Source organism: Pseudonaja textilis, chromosome 3, assembly GCF_049901715.1.
Source record: "Pseudonaja textilis isolate UNSWEBS1 chromosome 3, rPseTex1.2, whole genome shotgun sequence".
NCBI classification, from domain to species: Eukaryota; Metazoa; Chordata; class Lepidosauria; order Squamata; family Elapidae; genus Pseudonaja; species Pseudonaja textilis.
Genome location: NC_141992.1, coordinates 81801297 through 81816197, shown reverse-complemented (window position 1 = coordinate 81816197; position 14901 = coordinate 81801297).

Genomic DNA, 14901 nt, shown 5'->3' with positions numbered 1-14901 from the left:
GTGCAGAATAAGAATAGATCTAGAAGAAGAAACGCAGTTATGTTTATATAACCAAAAAGTTCTGCTCTTTTTATCAAGACTCTGTTAGGAATAACTTGGTGAAATACGTCACAATAATTTCTTTCTGACACAAAAAAATATTGTAGTAGAGATTAACCAGCAGCTTGTACCATACTGGAATATGTCCAAATTTCCTAATTATCTCAGAAAAATTATGTGGTAGCACAGCATTTGGTAAAATCCTTGTATCAACAACTATTTTTGGTTACTGATATAAAAAATATACAGGTAATTGTTCCATTCAAAAACAAAGTCTACTGCAAATCTATATGCAGAGGCCTTTTTGAATTATCCCTCTTTATTATGTATATAAGTTGATGTCACTCTAGACCTACCCCATCCTTAAAGCATCCTCCACATACTTCAAGTTCAGATCAATGGATGCACTTGAAGTTGCAAGGCAGCTCAAGTCCTCTCAGAGCTGATACAAAAAGTCCTTCCACTTAGAATACGAAGGGTAGGAGTAATGCATGGCAGGTGCATCACATCCAAATCTAATGTACCAGCTAGTGAAGAAAAGGTACTTGCTCCAGTTGTCAACATGTTGGTGATACCTTACAGCCAGGAGACTACGAATTACAAAGGCAAATTTTCCTTGGTTGGAATTTCTCTTGTAATTTCCCAAAATGACTTCCCAGAAATTTAATTCTACTTTGTAAAAGGATCAGTAAAAAAACTAGAAACATCAGTTTCATGATAGGCCCAGATCACTGCTCATTGATTTATGTAGTGATATTCCCATCGAATGGGATACAGATTGAGGTAGTGATTAAGGCAGGCTAGAAACTGGGAGGCGTGAGTTCTAGCCATGCCTCAGACATGAAGCCAGCTGGATGACCTTGGGCCAGTCACTTTCTCTCAGCCCTGGGAGGAATGCAAGAATAAACCATTTCTGAAATCTCGCCAAGAAAAATAGTCCAAGCAGTCTCCTGGAATCAACCCTGCTTCATAGGTAACAAAAAAACACATCCGCACCCTTCCAAGAATATTGATATTTTTTCTTCCTTGGTTTCCTTCCCAAATCAGAAACATATGGACTGGGCCTCCATTCCTGAGTAGCATTAGGCAGAATATAATTGTAAAGATGTGTGTGCATTTTGTCAGATTGATTATGAGAAGGAGACAATTGTATTTGCACCACTTTATAAGGCCTTTGTAAAACCACATGTGGAATACTGCATCCGGTTTTGGCCACCACAATATAAAAAAAAGTGATGAGACTCTAAAAAGACTGCAGAGAAGAACAGTAAAGATGGTTAGTGGGCTGGAGACTTAAGCATATGAAGAACGGTTGCAGGAGTTGAGTATGTCCAGCCTAGGGAAAAGAAAGACTAGAGGCAATATGATAGCAGTGTTTCAATATTTGAGAAGCTTCCACAAAGAAGAGTGGCTCAACCAACTTTCCAAAGCACCAGAAGGCAAGACAGGAAACAATGGGGAGAAGCAACCTACAACTAAGGAGAATTTTTCTCACAGTAAGAACAATAAACCTGTGGAAAGACTTGACTTCAGGGGTTGTGGATCCTCCGTCATTGGAGGCTTTTAAAAAGAGACTGGACAGCCATTTGTCTGAAATGATGTATGATCTCCTGCTTGAGCATGGGGTTAGATTAAAAGACCCTTAAGGTCCCTTCCAACTCTTATCATTTTGTTATTCTGTATAAAATACTTAAAGCTAAAACAGTCTCCATTAATATTGACTTTAGACAATACGGAGATTTTTGAGCTTATGACCTTCAGAAAATGTAACATGTTTTCTCAGATCCATACTGAGCTCAGTGGAGTTTACTGTCAGGTAAATACAAAGAGAGATGCGACTTTGAACCCAGAAGACGACAGTCCAGTTTTATTATTTTTATATTACTCATGCAGACCAAAAGAGTTGTTGCAAGCAGTTTGGAAAAGCCTTCAAGCTTAAAAAAAAGTAAGGCCTATTTTGCAACAAGATATAAGCAGCAGCACAAAGAAACCATAAGACCCAAGGATTATAATTAAATAAGTAGAATAAGGAAATCCTCTACTTAGTTATCTTTCTCGACATCCTTAGAAATAAACCTTATTTATTCTCTGCCAGAGAAGGAAAGTTACTTTGTCACTAGCACCACAGTGGATATAGTGTTATAACTTCATTTTTCCTGATAGCAGAATTATTATTATTTTGCTCCCTTTTCTTTGAAAGGATGAGACTCAATGAACTGTAGATTATTTTACTTGGACAGTTCTCAGTGTCCTCCTCAAACTTATCATTGAGGTTAGAGCAGCTGGCACACAAGGACAATCCCTGCAAATGAACAAGTCTCTTGACAGCCGATTCTTGCAGAATGATTATATATACTGTCACTCTGCTGGCAGTACTACAGATAAAAATCAGTAGATAAAGAATGCCCCAAATTAAAGCTCAGGTATCATCCCCTCCTTCTTCTGCCTTTTTCAGATCTTATACTAAATACTTTGGCTGCTCTTATACAAGCCTCTTATGTTTTGCCAGCAGTGCAGAGTGGGATCAAACATTTTTATCTGAAACTGCTCATCAAGCAGTATATTAAAAATGAGAACAAATGAAAGTGTTTTACTCTCTTTCCCTCCTCTCTCTTTCTCTCTGTCTCTCAAAAAAAGTCTAGACTTGAGTTTGGAAGGTGGATAGAAAATCTGTCCAAGTGGCTCATCTACAAAGGAGAGATGAAGGTTTGATGGATTTGGAAACAAACTGACAAATTCTATCTGTTCTATGACAAGAGCTATTGTATTTTTATTTTGGAAACAAAGATATTTGAGCAGTTCTCTGAGTATCCAAATAGGTTTTCCACCTGCCAGTTAGGACCTTGCAAAAAAAAAAAAATGGAACCTTTGCATATCCCTGTTCCCACACCTTCTGATTCTCATATAAAACATACAGTATCTGGATATTTCGACTGTTTAAAGATATGTTCCCTGTCTTCCCCGCTTTGCAACTCTCCTCTTTTGTATAGTAACAAGCTCACCGGGTGTGAAATTGACCAAAGTTTTAATTAGCAATAGATCATCTTAAAATGATCTATTCCAGGCCATTTGGATTTTGTTTATTGTTTCCATGGCTTGTCAGTTTCAGAAGACCAACTGCTTTGAAGCAGAAGGAACAAAAACAGTGGTCGTGCTTAAACATTGAGCAAATCACAGGTCTTAGGACACAACATTGTTTGATCAATAGGGAATCTGTCTTTGTCAATATCAGGACTGTCTCTTCATCTACTCCCTCCCTCACTCTCCTAGTTAAAGATCACCATGTGAATAAGGCAGGTGTGCAGAAGTGCTGAGAAATGAGTTATCATATAAATATTCCAAGAATGCATATTGATTGATGCACCCAATTCTGTCAGATTTCACTTAATGAGGGGGAAAGGTAGCATGAATTTGAGTTCCCTGAGTGTAGACCTAGGCATGAAGTATGAAGTATATGTTTCTTACAAAATTAGTATGCATGAAGGATAAGTACTTCCAACCCATTCCTTTCATTATAGGCATGTATGAATTAGTTCTCAGTACCTATGTTTGACACTTCCCAAATATTTCCAGAGATGTCTAAAACTTGGCTGGCCTTGATAACTTTACTTCCTTAATTGTCACCCCCAAGAAAAAGTTTTCATTTCATTCTCGGTGTTATGAAGATACGCAGGAATGGCAAGAAGGATTTGCCCCTAATTCTGAACAGCAGAATATTCTATACAAAATACAGCAAAAATAAATAAAAATAAACCCCTTCTGTCCTTAAGTCTCCTGCATAAGCACAAATATTTTTGAAACTCATGAGATGCAGGGAAAATTGGAAAGAAATTTTCAGGAAGCTTTTGGAATTGCTAGAGTTACTCTGCTCACACAGGAGGGAAATTTAGGAAATAGACAAATGGGTAGGGATGCAGAGACATAAACCTGACTTTGCTCCTATTCTTGCCCTAATCATCTGTCTGAAGTGGTGTAGGGTTTCCTACCTAGGCAGGGGGTTGGAATAGAAGACCTCCAAGGTCCCTTCCAACTCTGTTATTCTATTCTATTCTATTCTATTCTATTCTATTCTATTCTGTTATTAGAGGGTGATAGGATTACTCAAACATTCTGAAAATAGAGTTTTCCAAGAATTATCAGTCTAGTCCATAAGTACCACATTAAAAGTTTGGAATCAGTACAGACCTGTTTCCTGTTGCTTCATTATTAAATATTTATTTTCATGAACAGGAAAGGACTAAGAAATTAGCTCATTGCAGAAACAAATCACACAGAGTACAGGATTAAATTATCAACAAGAAAACCATAAAATCTGGTGACAGTTTTTTTTCTTCAGAATGGCCAGAACCTCCCAACTGGTTTTAAAATCTTCAAATAAATTTGAGTATATAGGTGATCCTTGGCTATGATGGCAGTTGGGACTAGAATTGCTATAGCTACCTAACACCATCATAAAATGCAATGTCACATGAGTGTGCTGTTTGCGATGGCAATTCTAGCAATCCTGGTTACTGTCCAGGGTGAGGAATGCATGAGTCATTAAGCAAGGATCTCATGAGCTGTGACTTTGTAATTCCTTGCCAATTTCTCCATGGACTTCGCTTATGGAAATATAGCAAGCAACATTGGAAATCACAGTCGTGTGACCATAGAATATTGCTGAAACTCCAAGGCCTGGTCATAAGTACCACTCATTCAGAGCAAATTGAATTTGAACATTTAATAACAAAAATATGCTGGGTCTTATTTGCAGATGTATTTATTTGTCAAATTTAAAAGTGACTCAGGGTGTTGGACAACAATCACATCAAACAGAAAATGTAAAAAGAAACCAGATAAAAATGTATAAAACCACATTAGTAAACATCATAAAAAACAAAGTTACAAAGCATGGGTGAAGGAAGGATAATTCTTTTTCATTGGTTTTTTTTAAAAATCATTATTCTATCTTACTTCTATCCACATGCTTTTCATTTCTTGTTATTTTAAGCTGTCAGTGAGATAGGGGACAAATAAATTTAACAAAATAAATAAATAAACCATCCAAGCAAATCTCTGGTTCCCTGGGAGAACCCAGGCCTCATAACATAATCGGGTCTTTCAAACTATCACAAGGGAGTGAGCTAATATAATTTTGAAAGTAAGGGTGTTCCATAAGGTCATGCCACAGCAGAGAAGGCATGTCATCTGAGACCCACCTAATGTAGGTCCCTAGCTGATGGTATCTGTAGCAGGCCTTTTCTACCAGATCTAGTGAGGCAGGTTGATGTAACAGGTAAAGGCAGTCCCTCAGGTAGCAGAGTCACCACACCATGAAGGGCTTTAAAGGTTAAAACCAGGACTTAAAATTGAACCCACAAGCAACTGGCAACCAATGCACCTTGCGGAGTAGAGATATAACATACGCATAACAAATTGTTGGCAAAATATAACTCAGAAATCAAACGTGTTAAAGATTGTATGCTTGAATGGATGCAGAACCTAGATACAGGAGCTGATATGTAGCAATAGCAATTCAGGTGTATTTTAAATTTACATCAAACATGTGTAAAGAAAACTGAAATGTTTGATGACTGGTGCATTATTTAACTGATTGCTAAAACGGACAGCTTATTCTCCAAATTGATTGAAAAATGTAACAATCAGGTTAGATTATGTTTTTGTATTTATTGACAATGTTAAAATGGTCGGTAGTTTTTGAAAAATTGTTTATTGTCAAATGAAACAGATTCTTGAAGTTTCATTTCTTTTTATTCCGATGTTTTCTCATTTAATATTACTGAATCTTATATACCTGTAAAGCAGGGGTCTCCAACCTTGGTAACTTTAAGCCTGGAGGACTTCAACTCCCAGAATTCCCCAGCCAGCAAAGCTGACCCCTGATGTAAAGTATCACAAATAATCATTGTGCGTGAAAAAGACTGCAAATCTATTCTATGGGTCCTACTAGAAAAAAGAGGAAGGAGGAAAAATGATTAATTTGATTGTGAGAAAATGCCTCAATGTCCAAAAATCTGACAAAGAATTTAACTCAACCTGGAAACCATTTCTAGTCTACATTTCTATATATAGATTTTTACCATACTTGAAATTTAGACTTCTTTTAATTTATTAATAATCTATCTCTTAATCATATGTTAAAATGAATTGTTAGTACTTGGATAACTACTAATTAATGTTATACTGCTATACTAGTGTAAAGAGTCTCTCTCTCTCTCTCTCTCTCTCCCCCCCCCTCCCTCCCTCCCTCTCTCTTGCATGTCAATAGTGACTTGGAGCTTTCAGAATAATCCAATATAGTCGGTTACTTAAAACCAATTAATGAAATATTGGAAATTGTAACTTGATTCTACGAAACTTGCAAATTCTGTTTCTTCGTGTTTATTTTTATTGTTTCCTTTTTTCTTTCTCCCTCTTTTGGTAATGTTTAGTTGATATATAGTTAACAAATAATATTAAGATATTTAGTCCAAATCAAACTACCACAAAAGAAAAGTGACAATTAACACAGTTCAATTATATCTGAATATCCAAAGATAAAGACAAAACCAGCCTTTTTTGTCTAGTCCATCAACAATGTGATTCCAGACTTCTGGCACACAGTTTCCTTGAAGACTACAGCAACGTTGATAAACACTGAACTCTGAGCTCACAGGTGCTGATAAAAAGCCCAACTGTTTGCTCTGAAGGCCAATCAGCTACCGATCAACAGTATCCTCATGTCTGGCACCTCTAAAAGTATTTTATACTAAGTTCCATGAGAAGTATCTCAAAGCAGGCAAAGTACCATATGGTCCTCAGAGCTTCTCATCTAACCCTCAAGCATAAACTTTACCCTGAGAGGCACAAACCAAGGCAATGGGAAATAACAGAAGATAAAACAGGGAATTATCTTTAGCAAAACAAGCACACAATACACAGAAATGAAAAACCAACCCAAATATTCAAGCATCTTGTCAACAATTGCCAGCTCCAGAACACCAGCTTGGTGTGCCAAGGTCATTATCCACCCCCCAGGAATGTTCCAATGAAAACAGCTGGATAAGGTGATATGTCTACAGTGGCAGCCTTGAAAAGCAATCAAGGCCTAGCTCTCGATAATAAGGCTATGGGAATATAGTTTTAAGGACTGCTTGTTGAATTGTTAATATCTCTCTCACTACACCTTTAGTAACTCCTTCTATGTAAGTTTTTCTGTTGGTGGGGTTTGCTCTGGAATCAGGAATTAATTATTCTGAACAACTCATTTTTCAATTCTGTACCTCAACCGGCTATTAATGTTAGAAGAGCTACAATTCTCAGTAATCCTTTTAGAAACTATTTCTGTGTGCAGCATAATTTAAAACTAGGGCACTTCTAAAAAACCATATTCCCAGGTGTTGGGCAGCTACCCAATATACAGATTAGTTAGTTTCTGGACTACAGAGTTATGATGATCCTTTGATACAAAGATCAAAATAGCTGGGCTGGACCAGACTGAAGGCCCATTTAGTCCAGCATCCACTGTCCTACTGCTTCATTAGTTGCCTAGGGGAAACTCATAAACAGGACTTTACCTTGTTATTCTCCCAGCATTTGTATTCTAGGATACTGCAGGGCCAGCAATTAAAACCAAGGTTAAACAACAGAGGTTGCAGCAACTCACTCTAAAGATAGAACAGAAGCCAAGTGTTAGAGCTACAGTGACAGTCCAGGCAGGATGAGTAGCAAGGACAGCATAGCTACCAGGATAATCAAGAAACAAGGCCATAAGCATGAATGCTCAACAGGGGAAGCAGGATTCATCACTAGGGTGGCTGAACCATTCTCCATTTACTCTTGCAGTAAAGTGAAGGCTGTCATGCTTCAGTTTTCTATTACTACTTTCAGGCTAACTGGCAAAAAAAAGGCTATGTGATCAAAAACTCATTCAAAAAGATCTTACTTGCCATCTGGCACTCTTCCCTGCTGCTTGATAGACTTGGTACCTGCATTCTCCAGAACTCAAGATGGTGGTTTCATTTAGATTTGGCTTAGATGCCAACACTGTATTCTTCATCGAGTTAGGTACCCCTTGCCTAGCTTCTTTTCAGGCCTTGAATTATATTAGATTCCTGGAATTCAAGGGCTCAAAATACCAATCTCGTACATATTGTGTTTTATCCTTCCATTCAATCATGACTGATTCTGTTCTGGTTAGCTGGCAGCAGGTGCGGATGGCTGAGGAGAGCAAGGACTCAGATGAGGGGCCAGGACCATTAAGGAGTGGACTGCTGTCTTCAGAGATTGTGGGAGCTGGCAGCAGTGATGAGGAGGTTCCCGAGGAGCCTGTGCCAAGCGAGCGTGCGCGCAGGATTGCTCATAGGAAAGAGCAGTTACAACAGTACAGGCGACTCAGGAGTAAGGCTACAAGGCCTCTCCTTCAAGAAGATAAAAGCCAGCTGGGAAACTAATCTTCTTTGCAGAAGGCAAAGAAGTTTTGAAACTACAGCCTTGTGAACATTCCAGTATCCTGAGTTTGTATTTGAAGTTTCTTATTTTGCAAATTATTTCTTGTCTGTTATCTTTTGGTAAGTCTTGCACAGTTTGGCAAGGCTTGTGCTTATCACAGCTAATTATTTTGTAAAAGCATTACAAGCTTTCTGTTTTTTCTGAATTGTGTTTGATTTGTCGGAAAAGGGTGTGGGTCAGAACAGATTCTCAGAGATTCCCTGGACAAGTCCATGCCATTTTCTTTGCAGAGTTCTTCAAAGGTGGTTTCCATTGTCGCTTTCTTAGGGCTGAGGGCAGGGGTGAGAGCAAACAGGGTTAACTACCGGTTCGATGATTTACGAGGTTCGGTGATTTACGATGTGCTTCCCTGCACACTGTGCCACGCCTGTAAATCGTCATCAGCCTGGTGCCTGGACAGCTGAGCAGCGCTGCGTGAGAAGCAGCCGAGAAGCAGCCTTTGAAAAGGTACTTTTTTCCTGCTTTTTAAACTGCAGCTGTGCCTCGTTTGGCAGCTCAAGTTGAAAAAGCAGGAAATAAAGGTCAGGTAAGAGCCCAGGTGGGCAAAAATATCAGCAGAAACAGAACCGGTTCTATGTCTGCTCTTCAGAGCTACTGGTTCTACAGAGGTAGACAGAAGCGGTAGAAACCCACCCCTGGCTGAGAGAAAGTGATTCATTCAAGGTCACTCACTAATTTGTACCTAAGATGGACTAAAATTTATGGTCTCCCAATTTTTATCCTGGTACCTTAATCACTACACCAAACTGGCTCTCTTTTGCTCTAATATTTGGATATATTATACATAGTATATAGTTATTGATAACTAAAGTGGTTATTGATAATTCCCAGGAAAAGTGTGCACATGATGATGGGGAGTGGTATTGATTTATAGTAATACATAGTTTTCATACATTTTCACTCATTCACGAGTACAAATGCATTGGGGGGAAAGAAAATAATTTTGGGGAGGGCCAATAACATCGTTGGGGAATTCTGGGAGTTGAAATCCACAGGTCTTAAATTTGCCAAGGTTGGACACCCCCGACATAGAGGTTATTCAAACCCAAAGAAAGTTTCCTTTGTTCCTAAAGTTGAAAAGGGATGACTAAGACAATGCTATTCAGAAAATGTAAATGTGAACAATTCTAAAAATGCATTAGTCTAAACCACAGACTAAATAATGCAAAGTAATAGATTACTCAACATACAGAACAGAAGCATATTAAGTACAGTACTCATATTTCATATTGCTATGAGTAAAAAAAGAAAGAAATGTATCCCATCCATTCTTGTAAAATAACCAAGTGCTGCCTAATGATGATGTTTCCTGTATATAATCACATGACACCTCAGGAATTGTACCATTTTGTTTGCTACTGATTTTCTTTTCCGAGTAATATTTGCAAGTATTAAAAATGGTAATGAAATGCCAGAAGACTTTGCAGAGTTTTCAGAATTGTACGGAAAAATGCAGCACTCCTGATGTTGAGTTCACACCTATACGGCTAGTCCTTGACTTATAACCACAATTGAGCCCAACGTTTCTGTTGCCAAGTGAAACATTTGTTAAGTGAACTTTGCCCCATTTTACAACTTTCCTTGCCACGTTTGTTAAGTGAATCACAGCAGTTGTTTAATTAGTAAGACGGTCATTAAGTGAATCTGGCTTCCCCATTGACTTTGCTTGTCAGAAGATTGCAAAAAGTGATCACTGGGATACTATAACCATCATAAATATGGGTCAGTTGCCAAGCACCTGAATTTTAATCACATGACCATTGGGAGGCCACAACAGTTGTAACTGTGAAAAGCATTCTTAAGACACTTTTTTGAGAGCCAATGTAATTTTTAACAGTCACTAAATGAACTGTGGTAAGTTGATGACTCCCTGTATTGTGAAGTGGACAACGTCATATTCTTCAAGTGTGTAGGATTTCTTTCTTCTTTAGCCAGCAAGGCTAATGAAAAGGGGGGATGTTGGCTAGAGTTGAAAGGAACTACAAGGATCATCTTCTGAAGCCTGCAGAAAAACTGCACACATGTAGTCCTTGACTTACAGCCCTTCATTGGAAACCATTCAAAGTTGCAATGTTGCAGGAAAAAAGTAATTTATGACTGTCATAAGATGAGGACTACCTGGAAACTGTCTTTGAGAGGTGGTCACCTAGCCTCATTTACAAAACTTCCAGAGATGGAGAACCCAGAACCTCCAAGGTTATTGTTCAGTTGTGGTACAGATCTTATTGTGAGAAAGTATTTCTTTATATTTAAACAAAATCCAGGCAGCTAAGGCTTACTTCTGATCCCATTTCTGTGGCAATAGAAAGTAGCTTTTAATCACCTTCCTAATTATATTCTTCTATGTACGTGGACAGTGATAAACACGTACTTCCTCTGTCTTCTCTAGACTGAAGTTCCCAAGTTTTTTCTTTTGTACATAGGGTTAAGAAGGTTGTTGTCCTCAAATCCTTGTACCGTTTTTGTCACCCTCCCAATTCTGTTTTAATCAGTCAATACCCCTCTGGAAATGTGATGCTTGGAACCATGCATACTATTCAAGGTGTGGTCTCAACAGTGAAGATATATAGGAGAATAAAGAATTTACACACCTTTGATATAACATGCCTCTTCTAAAATCATAATTGTATCAGCTCTTCTAGCAGCTGACTCACACTTCCGGTTGATGTACTGTTTGTTAGTTACCACACTCAAGACTTTTTTTCCAATGCAATGTTTCCAAACCCTGAAACTACAATCCTATTTTGTGTTAATCCTATATTTGCCTCCCTAAAAGTAACACCTTACATTTCTACCTGATGAAACACATCCTGTTATTCTTAGCTCAGTGTGCTAATCACTCCAGGTTAAATTAGAAATGTTTCAATTTTATGTCGCATGTAAATTAATTGGATAAACAATGCATCAGTGTCATTATTCGGGTCATTAATACAAATGTTGAATAATACTGATTGTAGAGAGATCCCAGCAAGATCCCACTACCTACTACTCTCCAACTCAATGCACAGCCATTAATGTTCACTTTCCGAATGCAGTTAGTCAAGCAGCTATGGATTCATCTTAGTGTAGTGTTGTCCAAGCAATTTTAATAGCTTGTCACAGAGAATGTCACACTGAACCTTTCCAAAAGCTTTGTCGAAATGAAAGCAGATTATATCTACAGCATTCCCCTTGCTCACTAAAGTTGGTATCTTGTCAATGAAGATGGGATTTGTCTTAACTGATCTATCTTGACAAAGCGCTATTTAATATTAGCAGTCATAATACTTATCTTAAGATGTGTATTAACCGACTGCTCTGTTATCTGCTGTAACAATTTTTTTTAGCATTGCTGTTAAGCTCACTGGGCAATAATTTAGAAGAATCACTTTGTTTTCTTGGACAGGAAAACATATTTGTGTTTCTCCAGGCTTCTACCATCTCTTCAGTTTCCCAGAGTGCCTCAGAAATAGTACTGGAGCAAGTTCCTGCAATATTCAAGGGTGTATTTCATCAGAGGCTGAAGGTTTGAATGAGACAATTAATTGTAGAGTCCTTTACCACGCTTAATTTACCTGAATCCACCTCTGATGTAAAGACAGAGACAAAATAGGAATTAAGTTCCTCTGCTACCTTCTGATAACCTCTCAAGAGTTCTCCATTTGAAGTAAGGACAGGAAGTGGTCAACATACAATCAACTCAAACTCAGTCACCATTGAGATTCTGTCAGACACACACACACACTCCCCGTAGGTACTTACAAAACAATTCCAAAGCTCTGGCAGCTTCCCCACCCCACCCCAAGTCACATGATGGCACAAATATGTTTTTCCCTCCAAGAAAACAAAAAAGTGGACCACATTTACAGCTGTTTACAATGTCCCACCGTATTTTGACCATGACTTAAAATGTTTTTCGCCAGAAACCAACATTTATTCCAATATCTAGTGGGGTAGAACTATCCATAATGAATGATGGTTTTGCTTAATGACTGTCACATTTGCTTAATGATTGCTGCAAAAAAAGATTGTAAAATAGGGTCCAACATGTGATGACATGCTTTACCACTGTCACGAATTGTTAGACTCAATTCAAATCTCGACCAACAAATGCTCTGTCCTACACATTGGTAAAAAAAAAAATCAGTACACCAAATACAAACTAGGTGGATATGACCTCGTTGATGATTCTCACTCTGTCAAGGACCTTGGAATTCTCATATCAAATGACCAAAGCACCAGAGCTCACTGTAACAGCATTGCCCAAAAGGCATTAAGAGTTGTAAATCTAATTTTACGAAGCTTCTCCTCAGAAATATCGAATTGCTAACTAGAGCATACAAAACTTTTGCCAGACCAGTACTCAAATACAGCTCATCAGTCTGGAATCCGCACTGCATATCAGACATTAATACAATTGAGCAAGTCCAGAAGTATTTCATGAGAAGAGTACTATACTCCTCTACTCGCAACAGAATACCCTATATCACCAGGCTTGAGATTTTGGGCTTGGTCAACTTTGAACTATGCCGCCTACGGTTAGACTTAAGCGTAGCACACAAAATTATCTGCTACGATTTCCTACCAGTCATTGACTACTTCAGCTTCAACCACAACAATAGAACACATGAATTATACTTACAACCACAGTTAAGCCTGGAATTTTAGTCACAGGTCACTGCAGTCGTAAGTCAAGTCACCATATGACCACACTTGATTTTATAACCATTTTTATGTCTGTCGTTAAGCAAATCACCACAGTTATTAAGCAAATCACATTGTCATTAAGTGAATCATTTGGTCATAAATGCAAACCAGTTGCCAAGCATCTGAAATAAGATCACATGACCATAGGTGTGGTACGACAGTCATAACTTTGAGAACAGTAATAGCTAACTTTTTAAAAATCCATCATAACTTCAAATGGTTGTTAAGCAACCAGTAGTAAATTGAGGATTGCCTGTAGATTTGTTTTAAAAAGGTTAATTTTATCTTGAAGACTTAGTGGAGAACAAATTATAGAATAATCATCTTTATTTAGCTAACCCTATATATATTTCCAATTTTGAAGGATGAATTGATTTCTTATTGATCTGAATTTATTTTGAAATAGAATATATGGATAAAAGGGTAATTCTGATGTGAAATGAAATTGATTAATGTCAGGAAAATAAAATGAAAATGAAAATATATCATAATTTTCTCTTCATTTTTTTAAGAAAAACCATATGTAACAGATATAAAGAAGAAAGAGGAGGATAATACATTGTGTTTTCAAAGAATGGAGTGATATAGTCATAAAATAATAATAAAATAACATATGGGACTGCCTTAAGGATCTACAAATGTATCCACAATTTAAAAGAAAAAGAAATAACATGTATCCAAACAACAACAAAAAATAGAGACAATTTAGATCCGTGTTTCTCAGCCTTCAAAATATTAAGATGTGTGAACTTTAACTCCCAGAATTCCTCAGTCAGCCTTGCTGAGCCATTCTGGGAGTGGAATTCCATACGTATTAAAGTTCCCAAGCTTGAGTAACACTAATCTAGATCCTGAGGTATTTAACCTATGTTCACTAGATGCATTCATTCATTCGATTTATATAGCTGCCCATCTCATGTAACTGGATGGCTTATAAAATTAAACATAAACTATACCAAAAAAGTAAAAAATAAAGTAACTATGCAAGCATTAAAAACATGGAACAATTAAAAACCATACATAACAGTCACTTCAGGAATAATATATAGCCATTTTATAGCCTCTGCACACAACTACCTGATCCCCAAACCAGATAGATTTTTGATCCCTATCAGCCCAGTCAACATGGCCAAGAGTAATGGGAATGGTAGTTCAGCAGTAGAGAATACCAAATATTGTGCACTGAAATGTTACAATCTTAAGATTTTGAATTAATGTTTGCACATTATGCCCCAAAATAAATACTGTTACTGCTAGTTGATACCATCTTTATTACAGAAGCTGCTTACACCAAAACAGCTAATGAATATGGGCATTTTACTTTTAATTTATTTTGATTTAGTACAGAAAACAAAACAAAAGAAATATAAATCATACAAGGAAGGAAGGAGGGGAGAGAGGAAGACAGTTTTCTAATGTTTATAATTGCAATATTCTACATAGATACTTCAATAAACAGTAGACATACTACATTACAATTCTCCATGGCTAGTACGCATTTGTTAGTGATTCATTCATAAATTATATTTAATATGCAGAGTATTGATGAAACTACCATACTAACATACTGGTAGATTATCTCATTTAGCAGGTTAATGTAGATGTTAGCTAGAATCATGATGAGAACTGAGGGGCCCCACAAGAAAGAAAAAAGTCTACAGCCAGATCTTAATACGAATTTGAGCT